A 12,554-nucleotide genomic window follows, 5' to 3' on the forward strand; every position below is an offset into this window, starting at 1 on the left:
TGCAGTCACCCAGAACGTCCTACTTGTAATATTCTCATGTTCTAAAATAAAAACCTTGTAATTGGTAAGCAGCTCCTGTTTCAGAAATGGCAACATCATTCCTGAATAGAACAGTACAGCACAGAACAGGCCCTTCGGCCCTCAATGTTGTGCCGAGCCATGATCACCCTACTCAAACCCACGTATCCACCCTATACCCGTAACCCGTAACCCAACAACCCCACCCTTAACCTTACTTTAATTAGGACACTACAGGCAATTTAGCATGGCCAATCCACCTAACCCGCACATCTTTGGACTGTGGGAGCACCCGGAGGAAACCCACGCACACAGCGGGAGGATGTGCAGACTCCACACAGACAGTGACCCAGCCGGGAATCAAACCTGGGACCCTGGAGCTGTGAAGCATTTATGCTAACCACCATGCTACCCTGCTGCACAAATAATCTGAAGGGAGGGTGTAGGGTCTCCCGTAACTGTGCTTGAATCAAGATTGGTAGTGAAGGACGATGCAGCTATAATATCATTCGCAAAAATGATATTACTTAACAATGTGCAGATTCTGTGGTAGTGGCAGATCTTTGTCTGATCTAATAAAATAAAAAATATTCCTTTTTTGTGAAATAACAGTCAAAACCTGAACAAATATGCTTTAACAGAATCCTACTTTATTAGGATACTGAAAGGTTAAAAGTAGCATTTATTTATTTCAAAATAACAGATTTGTCCTCTTTGTTTGACTTCTCCCATTTTAGCTGGGTTGATCACACTTCTCCATTGCCTGCTCCTGTCAGTCACCTCTTTCAATCCTGTCCCATTAAAGACCCTCGCCATTGCATCTTTTCATCTGCAGAAAATAGGGGGAAAATGGGGCATTTATAATTGGAATGCTTTGACGAGTGGAGTGTCGCTAAGATCAGTGTTGGGGCCTTAGCTATTTACAATCTATATTAATAACTTAACCAAAGAGACAACGGGAAATATTTCTAAGTTTACTGATGATACAAAGCTAGGTGGGAATGCAAGCTGTGGGGACAACACAAACGTATAAAAACAGGTTGAATAGATGGGCAAAAAAGTGATTGGCAGAGCATTAGATAGAGAAGTATGAGATTATTCACTTTGACCATAAGAATTGAAAAGCAGATTTTTTTTTTTTTAAACGTTTTTCACGACTACCGGCGATTCTCCGACCCGGATGAGCCAAGCGGCCTGCCGTTTGCGACCGATTCACGACGGCGGCAACCACACCTGGTCGCTGCCATCGTGAACATGGCGCCAAATGCTGGTTTGACGCTTGTGGGGGGCGGAGAGGGGAGTGAGCACCACGGCCGTGCTCTGAAGGGGACTGGCCCGCGATCGGTGCCTACCGATCGTCGGGCCGGCGTCTCAAAGGGACGCACTCTTTTCCCTCCGTCACCTCGCAAGATCAAGCCGCCACGTCTTACGGGGCAGCGGAGGGGAAGTCGGCAACCGCGCATGCGCGGGTTGGCGCCGGCCAACCTGCGCATGCGCGGCTGACGTCATTAGGCGTGCTGGCCGTGGCATTCTCGGTGCGCCGGGCCTTAATGCCAGCAACAAGGCCCGGCGGCCGAGAATAATGGAGCACCGCTCCTAGCCCCCTGGGTGGGGGTTAATAAGGTGAGAGGAGCGGCCTCCGAGGCTGTCGTGAAACTCGGCCGAGTTCACGACGGCCTTCTCGATTTTCCACGGGAGCGGAGAATTCCGCTCCCCGACTGTTGAAAATGGTGATGTTCAAAGAGAATTGGGTACACTCATACAAGAAATGCAAAAACATTAGCATGCGGATGCAGCAAGCAATTAGGAAAGAAAACTGCATGTTGGCCTTTGCCGCAAGGAGATTAGAGAGCAAAATTAAAGAAGTCTTGCTATAATTTATTTTGTGGGGTTTTAAGACCACACCTGGAATACTGTGTGCAAGTTTGGTCTCCATATCGAAAGAAGGATATATATGCAATGGAGGTTCACTAGATTGGTCCCTGGGTTGAAGCCCAAGATCAAGCATGATCATATTGAATGGTGGAGCAAGATCAATGGGCTGTATGGTCTTCTGAGCCTACTTTTTTAGGTCCTTAAATGTAAGAAGGCACATTGTACAGTGTACATGGTGTGGTATAATAATGCTCTCCTTATTAAACCACACCCCAGACCTTACTTTCAAAATAACAATGATGCAAATTGTTTATACACAAATACTACAAGAGTTCAAACAAGGGGCGGGATTCTCTGACCCCCCCCCCCCCCGGGGCCGGGTCGGAGAATCGCTGGCGTCAATCCTGCCCCCGCAGTGTCCCGAATACTGCACCACCGGGGAATTGTGCTGCGCGATCGGCGGGCCCCCCGCGGCAATTCACTGGCCTGCGATGGGCCGCAGTCCCGCCGCTGACAAGCCTCTCCCGCCGGCGAGATTCAAAATACCTACCTGACCTGCAGGATGGTGGCACGGGGGGGGGCGCCAGGGTCCTAGGGGGAGGCGCAGGGCGATCTGACCCCGGGGGGTGCCCCCACGGTGGCCTGGTCCGCGATGGAGGCCCACCGATCAGCAGGCGGGCCTGTGCCGTGGGGGCACTCTTTTTCTTCCGCCTTCGCCATGGTCTTCACCATGGCAGAGGCAGAAGAGACCCCCTTCCCTGCGCATGTGCCAGGATGACGTCAGCAGCCCCATATGCTCCGGCGCATGCGTGGACGTACACCAGCCGGCGAAGTCCTTTCGGCCCCGGCTGGCGTGGCGCCAAAGGCTGTTCACGCCAGCCGGTGGAGTGGGAACCACTCCGGCACGGGCCTAGCCCCTCAATGTGACGGCTTGGCCCCTAAAAGTACGGAGACCTCCGCATCTTTGGGGCGGCCTGACGCCGGAGTGGTTCACGCCACTCCATCACGCCGGGACCCCCTGCCCCGTCGGGTAGGGGAGAATCCCAGCCAAGGACAGAAGCATGATTAAATGTAGAAATCCACAAGTTGCTGTCCAAGATGTACCACTCTACCATTACCTTCATGAAAATGGTATCTCGACATTTAGTTCACCATTGAATTGCACTGAACAATGTGAAGGTGCTGGTGCTGTAGATATGAAGTAAACTCACAAGAAAAATTAAAACCTATGATAAATGTTACTTATTAACAGTCAACCTCGGTGGCAGCCGGTGACTAGTGGTGTGCCTCAGGAGTCTGTGCTGGGACCACAACTTTTCACAATATACATTAATGATTTGGAAGAAGGAACCGAAGGCACTGTTGCTAAGTTTGCAGATGATACAAAGACTGTAGAGGGACAGGTATCATTGAGGAAGCAAGAGGGCTTCAGAAGTATTTGGACAGGCTAGGAGAGAGGCCAATGAGGTGGAAAATGAAATACAATGTGGAAAAGTGTGAGGTTATGCACTTTGGAAGGAAGAATTTAGACATAGACCATTTTCTAAATGGGGAAATACTTAGGAAATCAGAAGCACAAAGAGACTTGGGAGTCCTTGTTCACGATTCTCTTAAGGTTAACGTGCAGGTTCAGTCAGCAGTTAAGAAGGCAAATGCAATGTCAGTATTCATGTCAAGAGGGCTAGAATACAAAACCAGGGATGTACTTCTGAGGCTGTATAAGGCTCTGGTAAGACCCCATTTCGAGTATTGTGAGCAGTTTTGGGCCCCATATCTAAGGAAGGATATGTTGGCCTTGAGAGGTTCACAAGAATGATCCCGGGAATGAAGAACTTGTCGTATGAGGAACGGTTGAGGACTCTGGGTCTGTACTCGTTGGAGTTTAGAAGGATGATGGGGGATCTCATTGAAACTTACAAGATACTGCGAGGCCTAGATAGAGTGGACATGGAGAGGATGTTTCCACTTGTAGGAAAAATTAGAACCAGAGGTCACCATTTCAGACTAAAGGTCGTCTTTTAAAACAGAGATGAGGAGGAATTTCTTCAGCCAGAGGGTGATGAATCTATGGAACTCTTTGCCGCAGATGGTTGTGGAGGCCAAATCACTGAGTGTCTTTAAGACAGAGATAGATAGGTTATTGATTAATAAGGATAAGGGGATCAGGGGTTATGGGGAAAGACAGGAGAATGGGAATGAGAAAATATCAGCCATGATTGAATGGCAGAGCAGACTCAATGGGCCGAGTGGCCTAATTCTTCTCCTATGTCTTATGGTGGCATTGGAAATTAGTTGTCATAAGTGTGGCATCTCATTCCTTCAGATTTTAATTGTTGTTAGAGATTTTAAATATGTAAAAGTTCAAGATTTTACATTTTTTTTAAACCTTTCCTATCCATCACTTTTCTCTCTTTCAATCAATCTCTCTTTCCTTCCCTTTACTTCTCATTCTGTATCTTATTTGACATTGAATTTACCAACTCTAACCAGCATTCTCTTCTCAGACTTAGCATTGTTAATTTCACAATCCTTCAATCCAATTGGTTAAAGATATGCATAGGCACTTGCCCTGTCCCAGATGCCCTATTTTCCTCACTGTGACGTTATCAACGCATATTACCAGCAACTTGACATGTAGAAAATGCAAATACCCTATATATCTACCGATCACCTGGACCAATGCATCTTCGAAAGTATCATGGCCGAATGGATTCTATGATGACAGTTCTTTGGATGTAAGTTAATCAGAATGGATTTGTTAAATACAAAAATTCCCTTTTAATGTGCTCTTTTTTAAACTTTTATTTCCTTTCTCTCCTGGTCATCTAATATACCTTATCCAAGTGAGCATTCTTAGAATACAATTCTTACAGTACAAAAGGAGGCCATTCGGCCCGCCAAGTCTGCATCGACCCTCTGAAAGAGCACCCTAATTAGGCCCACTTCCCTGCCATATCCCGATAACCCCACCCAACCTTTGGACACTAAGAGGCAATTTAGCCTCAGGAGAGTAACTGAGACTCGAGAGAGAGGCACTCTCTAAATTCCTCAGCTACAGTCCTTGCTCGTGCCATACCGTCAGCCAAACCACACTGCTCCAGCCTACATCCTCAAGGCCACAGCTTTTCTGGGTCACCCACCATAATCATCTGTAATGTGCTCAATGGAAGCGTTCCACTATCCAAGTTGTAGCATTAGGAAAAACACCTTGAGGGACTACCACGGTAGATAAGTGAGCATTCCCTCAGTACGACTCTGTTTCAGCCTGGTGTATACCGGGATTAGACCGGGAATAGGTCTGAACTTGTTAAGTTATTGGAGAAGCCGTGAATATATTGTATTCCTCTGAAAATCAAACATCCAGCATAACTGAGGGACCCCTGCCTCAGTGTAAACACGCCAATATGCTATATGTATCGGTGAGTTAAAATCAACCATATTCTAACAAGCAGTCTCCATTTTCCAATTCTGTTCCCACACTTATTGGTGCACTAAGACAAAGTTTCATCTGTTTCCATAGCTAGTAATTCCTGAAACAGGTTGCTAATTTGCCACCAGGGGCTGAAAGCTTGTGGGGTGCCTTTCTGCATAAAATATGGCTGACCAGGAGTTTCTCCTGCTCTTACCACCGACCATTGGCTTATTTGGAAGTATTTGCAGGTTGATGCACTCAACCTGTTTGACCGTGTTATGAACGCACCTTCCTTGGCCATCAGGTCCTGGGGCGGATCTCAAACCCAGAGTATCTGACTCAGAGGTTGGCCTCTGAATACTTCACAACTACTCCTAGATTCCATGTTGCTTTCAAAGATCTAATGAGATTAGTGATGAAGAGGCTGTCAATTAATTAGTGCACCCTTCTCTACTTGGTAAGCTGTTGTTGCGTTTGGGTGAGCATGTAGCTGTCTTAAATCTGTGGCAGACGTATGGCATTTGGAGTTGTGGAACTCGAGTGGGAGAGACAGCAGGAAAGCACGGTAGGATAGAAATGAACTGCAGGTTTATTACTTTGTACACAAAATAATCAAACTGTAACTCCTCTCCCAGAAGAGCCACCGTCCCTCACCTGCATCCAGGTCAGGGTTTTTATACTGAGTAGTTCTCCCTTGTTAAGGGGAAACCCCACCCAATTACCGGGGAAGTTCATACTCAGCTGTGTATGGGGGAAATCGAATGGAGCACAGTCCTTGGCCCCTAAAGGGGTCGGAACAGGAGTCATGGACACAAGTGTGTGAAAGCTATGAACCAGCAGATCAGTTGATTGACCCTCTGTTGTAACACAGCCCAATCTTACTTGTAGATTAGTGTGGAATTACGAAATCTGGAAATGTCGAGGAGCGAGGCATAATTTCTAATCATTCGGTTAGTGTAATATTTCGATGTATGGGAATGATGGAACGAAAGCTGATGTGAGGGAGTATTTTGACCTTTCCGCTGAACTCTGAAACGCTGAAATAAGACAATGGCAAAGGTAAAGAACTGAGATTTGTTGACTATGTTAACTAAGAGATCTCCTGCTTAATAAACAGAAACATCATGCATGAGAGACATGTAAGTTAACAATGCAGTAATGGACAATAATGAACTCATGCTAAACTAATCAGGTCAACAAAATAATAATACACTAACGAGGTTGGCTAAAATGAGATTTCACCCTACTCAAGGATAAACTAATCAGTCGCCTGACATGGCACAAGGCTAGACCCATGCAGGGTATAGGAAGAAGAATCTTCTGACCCTCAACACACAACTAAGAGATCAGATGATAGACTATGGTCAACAAGAATACAGCACTAACAAGAGCAGAGTAGAAGACAGCTCCCCAATTATCCAGCGAGTCCAGAGCTGGTGTCCATAGGAACAGATTGTGACCGCCTTGCTAAGTACCATTTTATTACACTACTTGTGCTTCTACATAATAAGCTTACTACTGCATATACCAAGTCCCTCACATCAGGAATGATCAGAGAACGAAAGGTACCAAACATTGACTCAAACTTATATGAGGGGCTGGTTGAGGGGCTGGTTGAGAGGCTGGTTTGAGGGGCTGGTTTAGCTCACAAGGCTAAATCGCTGGCTTATAAAGCAGACCAAGCAGGCCAGCAGCACGGTTTGATTCCCGTACCAGCCTCCCCGGACAGGCGCCGGAATGTGGCGACTAGGGGCTTTTCACAGTAACTTCATTGAAGCCTACTCGTGACAATAAGCGATTTTCATTTTTTTCATTTCATGATGGCAAAGGACTTTGCTCCAAAAGAGAAAATAAAATGCAACCCAATCTTTTGCTGGAACCCTATTAATAGTGAAAATTCTCATGACTAAGCATGAACACAAATAATTTGAGCATTGATAATTGAGGTAGAAATTCTGATAATTGTGCTTATTTAAACACATGCTGTCATGATGTTTATGAAATCTGCTTGAAATTTAAGGACAGATTTCTCTCGCTACACCAGTACATAGAAGATCACAGGAGCTGCATTACAACTAAGGCTTTTATAAAATTATGCCAAAATCTCTGAATTACAGCAGCATCAGATCAACCGAAAACCATAACCCTGAATGTTTAAAATCAGAACATGTATCTCCACAGACTTTTAATATCCTTTCAGATTATGAGGAAGTATTTGCTTCTTTGTTGTGTAACTCTTTTACATATTAAAGGCAAATGTTACCAGGAATTCTACGGGTCTGTTTTCTGTTATCTGTCTTTAGTGTTTTTATTTCCTCTATGGAAATGAATTAACTCTCATGAAGCTACAAACAAAAACTATTTATGCGGCAACGAATCTGATTAAAATCATTACCTCATTGAATGCTGAATTGTCTTATTGTTATGATGGTTGGTAGCTGAATGAAATGAAAAATATGAAATATATAAATGTTCTTTATTAATAAGGTTATTCAAGTAAACTGAAAAATCTCCACCTTGCCATTGTTGAATGATTCAAAAATGCCAAACTGAATCATAGCTACAAGTAAAATCTCTTTTAATGATCAATTCTGGTGATGCTGATGATTTCAGAACAGAAGAGTTTTGGTTGTCATTAACTTATTCCTATTGCTTTTTGTTATGTATATGGGAATATATTCTTGCTGATTCTGCAACATGTGATGTGTAGTGATGTCAGCGGGGTATTTATGCGGGCTTTGAGCAGATCCTCATCTTGATTGTATTGAACAACACTCTCAATAAATCTCTCATCGTGTTTTACAAGAATCCAGATTGTGGGCACCTCCATACCTATTCTCTTTGTGGCAACAAAGAATTATAACAGGAGAGAAAATTGGTGACGAGGACAGAGGCAGATACAACCGCTGGAAAGAAGAGTTTTGTTGATTAATTGTGGGATGGAGAAAAGGAAGATTCCTGGGACTGGACCCGTGCACACACGCAGACGTTGGGCGAAGCACTGCCGCTAATGTAAAGGTTTAACAAAAGTTTTTGACAGCAACTGTGAGTAAGAAGAACAACAGTTGGGGAAAACTTGCTTGCGTTGAAGTGAGTGGGGTCTGGGTGGCAGCGACTGCGCACATGGTGAAGCTGCACAGTCTGCTAACTCTGCACGGGCCATGATTCGCTAGAAAAGTTAAAATATTCAGTCATAAAAGGGAAAGATTTCCTCGTTACTAATTCAAGGGAATGTTTGTGTCATATTTTCAATTTTTTTTTCTTTTATAAATTTAGAGTACCCAATTAATTTTTTCCAAATAATGGCCAATTTAGTGTGGCCAATCCACCTACCCTGCACATCTTTGGGTTGTGGGGGCGAAACCCACCAAACAAGGGGAGAATGTGCAAACTCCACACGGGCAGTGACCCAGAGTCGGGATCAAACCTGGGACCTCGGCGCCATGAGGCAGCAGGGCTAACCCACTGCGCCACGGTGCTGCCCTCATATTTTCAAATATATCGGAAAGGAGGAAGCGTAGACATAGGTACCGGGATCCAAAAATGGCAGGAGAAACAGGCACCGTGGACACGTTTGATGAAGATGATGAAACATGGAATTCATATCAATAAAGATTCCAATTGTTTTTAATAGCTAATCAGACATTGGAGGACCTAAAGTTTGCAACATTTCTCAGCTTAGGTTGCTGTAAAACGTTTACAAACAAACAAAGAACAATGCAGCACAGGAACAGGCCCTTCGACCCTCCAAGCCTGTACCGGTCATGATACCAACCTTTGCCAAAACCCTCAGCACTTCCTTGTGCTGTGGCAGAATCTTGTTCACCCAGGAGACAAGCCCTCGCCACAGCCAGGGGACAAGTCCCACAGTGAATGAATGAAAATCTTAGAGGGACATTTCTCTCCTGAACCGTTATCGATTGCAGAAAGGTTTCAGTTCTACTGCCATAGTCAGGAAGAGTTGAAACCATTTATAGTTTTTCAGGAGATTAGCTCAATATTGTAAATTTGGTACAACACTCGATCATACTTTACGACACAGGCTGTTTTGTGGGTTACGTAGTGAAGCTATTCAGGGGAAGGTGCTTACTGTAAGTGATTTAATTCTAAAAGTTGTTGTGACAATTGTCACATCTATGGAACATGCTACGAGAGAAACCTCACAGTTAAGGGCTGGAGTGAAGATCCACAAAATGGAAACCTCAAGGAATAGGGCTGCAAAGATTCAATCATTTTACCATTGTACACAGGTTGGAAACTTAACAGGGGAATGCTGGAGCAAATTGAATACATGCAAACACTGTGGCAAGAAGGGTCATATTGCCAAGGTATGTTGAACTTAAGAAACTTCTACATCAAGAAAGTGCAAGAAGAATAACACAAGTAAAAGTCTAGTTGTGCCTACAAATTAGTGGATGAAACTTAAAAGGCAGTGAAACCAAGCCACTGCAAGAGCTTAAGGCAGGTGTCTTGTCAATGCAGGGTGATCAACAACATTTTGGGGCATATCCATACTTGACAGTCATGAAATTAATAACAATAATCACTTTTTGTCACAAGTAGGCTTCAATGAAGTTACTGTGAAAAGCCCCTAGTCGCCACTTTCCGGCGCCTGTTCGGGGAGGCCGGAACAGGTGGTTTGATTCACGCCGGCGGGAGAAGCAGCGGTGGGACTTCAGCCCATTGCGGGCCGGAGAATCGCCGGGAGGGGGGGGGCACGCCAACTGACGCAGAACGATTCCCGCCCCCACCGAATCTCTGGTGCCGGAGAATTCAGGACACGGCGGGGGTGGGATTGACGCCGGTTTCCCCCTGCCGGGTCGGAGAATCCCGCCCCTTTTCTGTATTATTTTGAAAGTTAAATTGTGTACAAGTTACTTCTCTTTATGTCCTTTTGCAAGCCACACTTTATTGAGAATAGATTTAAGTTTCTCTCAATTGAATTAAATAGAGGCAATAAAAGATTCTTGTTTGCGTCCGAGAAGTTTAACTCTGCTGAGTTTTAGTGTTGCAAGACTTCACTAAATCCACATGGTAGATCTCTTCAATTTGCAACAACTTCTGAAGCAGTATGAGTGTTTGAAGATTCACTCGGCTCCATAGCTGGAGTTGAGCGACACCTAAAGATCAAGCCAGAGAGCACACTAAAATGTGTCAAAGCTAGAGCCGAACCACAAACATTTAGGCCTGAAGTTGATAAATTATTAGAAGTATTAGAAAGTAAGGACAGGAGTCATTGAACCTGTTTCTACAAGTGATTAGACAACCCCAATCATTTTTGTATTAAAATACGATGGCTCAGTGAGAATTTGTGGAGATTTTAAAACTACTATCAACCCAGTTTTGTGCATGGGCAGCACGGTGGCGCAGTGGTCAGCCTGCTGCCTCACGGTGCTGAGGTCCCAGGTTCGATCCCGGCTCTGGGTCACTGTCCCTATGGAATTTGCACATTCTCCCCGTGTTTGCGTGGGTTTTGCCCCCATAACCCAAAGATGTGCTGAGTAGGTGGATTGCTAACTTGCTCCTTAATTGGAAAAAAATTAATTGGGTACTCTAAATTTATAAAAAAAGACAAAAAAAAACTCAGTTTTGTGCATAGATCATTATCCACTGCCGTTGATTGAAGACGTTTTGCAGGACTTTCTGGAGGACAGTAATTCAGTAATCTTGATGTTTCATATATTTCACAGGTGGTACGGTAGCACAGTGGTAAGAACTGTTGCTTCACACCAGGGAACTGGGTTCGATTTCCGGCATGGGTCATTGTCTCTATGAAGTCCACACGTCTCCCAGTGTCTGTGTGGGTTTCCTCCAGGTGCTCCGGTTTCTTCCCACAAGTCCCAAAAGACGTGCTTGTTAGGTGAATTGGACAATCTGAATTTTCCCTCAATGTACCCGATCAGGCGCCGGAATGTGGCGACTGGGGGATTTTCACAGTAACTTCATTGCAGTGGTAATGTAAGCCTACTTGTAACACTAATAAAGGTTATTATTATTATCTGCAGATATATGTGGATGCCGAGTCACAGCCACTAGTCACCGTTGTAACGTGCAACGGTCTGCTTTGTTACAGAAGACTTATTTTTGGAATAACTTCTGTGCCTGCTCTTTTTCAAAGATCAAATTCTATGTGGGTTGAATGGATTGCAATGTTATTTTGATGACATACTCACCATCGGTTCAAGTGAACAGGATCACTTGGAGAAGTTGGAAGCTACCTCGAAACGGAAACAGAGCCACATCCTGAGAGTTAAGAACGAAAAGTGTGAATTTTTCAAGTCATCCATAAATTACCTTGGTCACATCATCGACAAAGATGGTTTATACGAAGAACCAAAAATATGTCAGCAATTTTAGAAGCACCACATTCTCTAAATGTGACATGATTAAGGACATTTTTAAGATTGATCAATTATTATAGTATATGTGTGCCAAATTTAGCAACACAATTGGAGCCTTTAATATTTTCAATGTGTCAAACAGGCATGGCATTGGTCAGAAAGTGAAAGTGCATACAATAAAATGAAAGAAGCTTTACTCAAGTCAGAGCTGTTGGTTCATTATTATCCCAAGATGAATTTGCATCTTGCATGCGATGCCTCACCCTATGGGGTTGGTGCTGTCATCTCCCACATCTTGCCTTCAAGAGATGAATGACCAATAGCATTTGCCTCACACACTCTTACTAGCACAGAAATGAATTACGCTCAGTTAGAAAAAGAAGGTTTGAGCATAATATTTGCTGTAGGGACGTTCCACCATTACCAATTTAACCTTTTGACAGATCATCAAACCTTGACAACAATCTTTGGGCCATATTAAGGTACACCTTCTTTGGCAACTTCTAGTTTGACATAAAACATAGAATAGTACAGCACAGAACAGGCCCTTCGGCCCTCGATGTTGTGCCGAGCAATGATCACCCTACTCAAACCCACGTATCCACCCTATACCCATAACCCAACCCCCCCCCCACCCCTAACCTTACTTTTTAGGACACTACGGGCAATTTAGCATGGCCAATCCACCTAACCCACACATCTTTGGACTGTGGGAGGAAACCGGAGCACCCGGAGGAAACCCACGCACACACGGGAAGGACATGCAGACTCCGCACAGACAGTGACCCAGCCGGGAACTGAACCTGGGACCCTGGAGCTGTGAAGCATTTATGCTAACCACCATGCTACCGTGCTACCGTGCAAAGATGGTCATTGATTATTTTCGATGCACACTGACAATATCCAGT

At 44.5% G+C, this 12,554-nt stretch overlaps 1 long non-coding RNA gene across 1 annotated transcript in view; it reads right to left on the bottom strand.

Annotated features, from left to right (window-relative positions):
• Nucleotides 1-726: 726 nt before the first annotated feature.
• LOC119969499 overlaps nucleotides 727-12,554 on the bottom strand; it is a 39,488-nt gene continuing 27,660 nt past the window's right edge. The window contains exons 2-3 of the long non-coding RNA XR_005461388.1: nucleotides 11,479-11,548; nucleotides 727-847 (exon numbers count right to left, since the gene is read on the bottom strand). This is a non-coding gene — a long non-coding RNA (uncharacterized LOC119969499). The remainder of the gene's footprint in view (nucleotides 848-11,478; nucleotides 11,549-12,554) is intronic.

This window comes from Scyliorhinus canicula, chromosome 7, assembly GCF_902713615.1.
Source record: "Scyliorhinus canicula chromosome 7, sScyCan1.1, whole genome shotgun sequence".
NCBI lineage: Eukaryota > Metazoa > Chordata > Chondrichthyes > Carcharhiniformes > Scyliorhinidae > Scyliorhinus > Scyliorhinus canicula.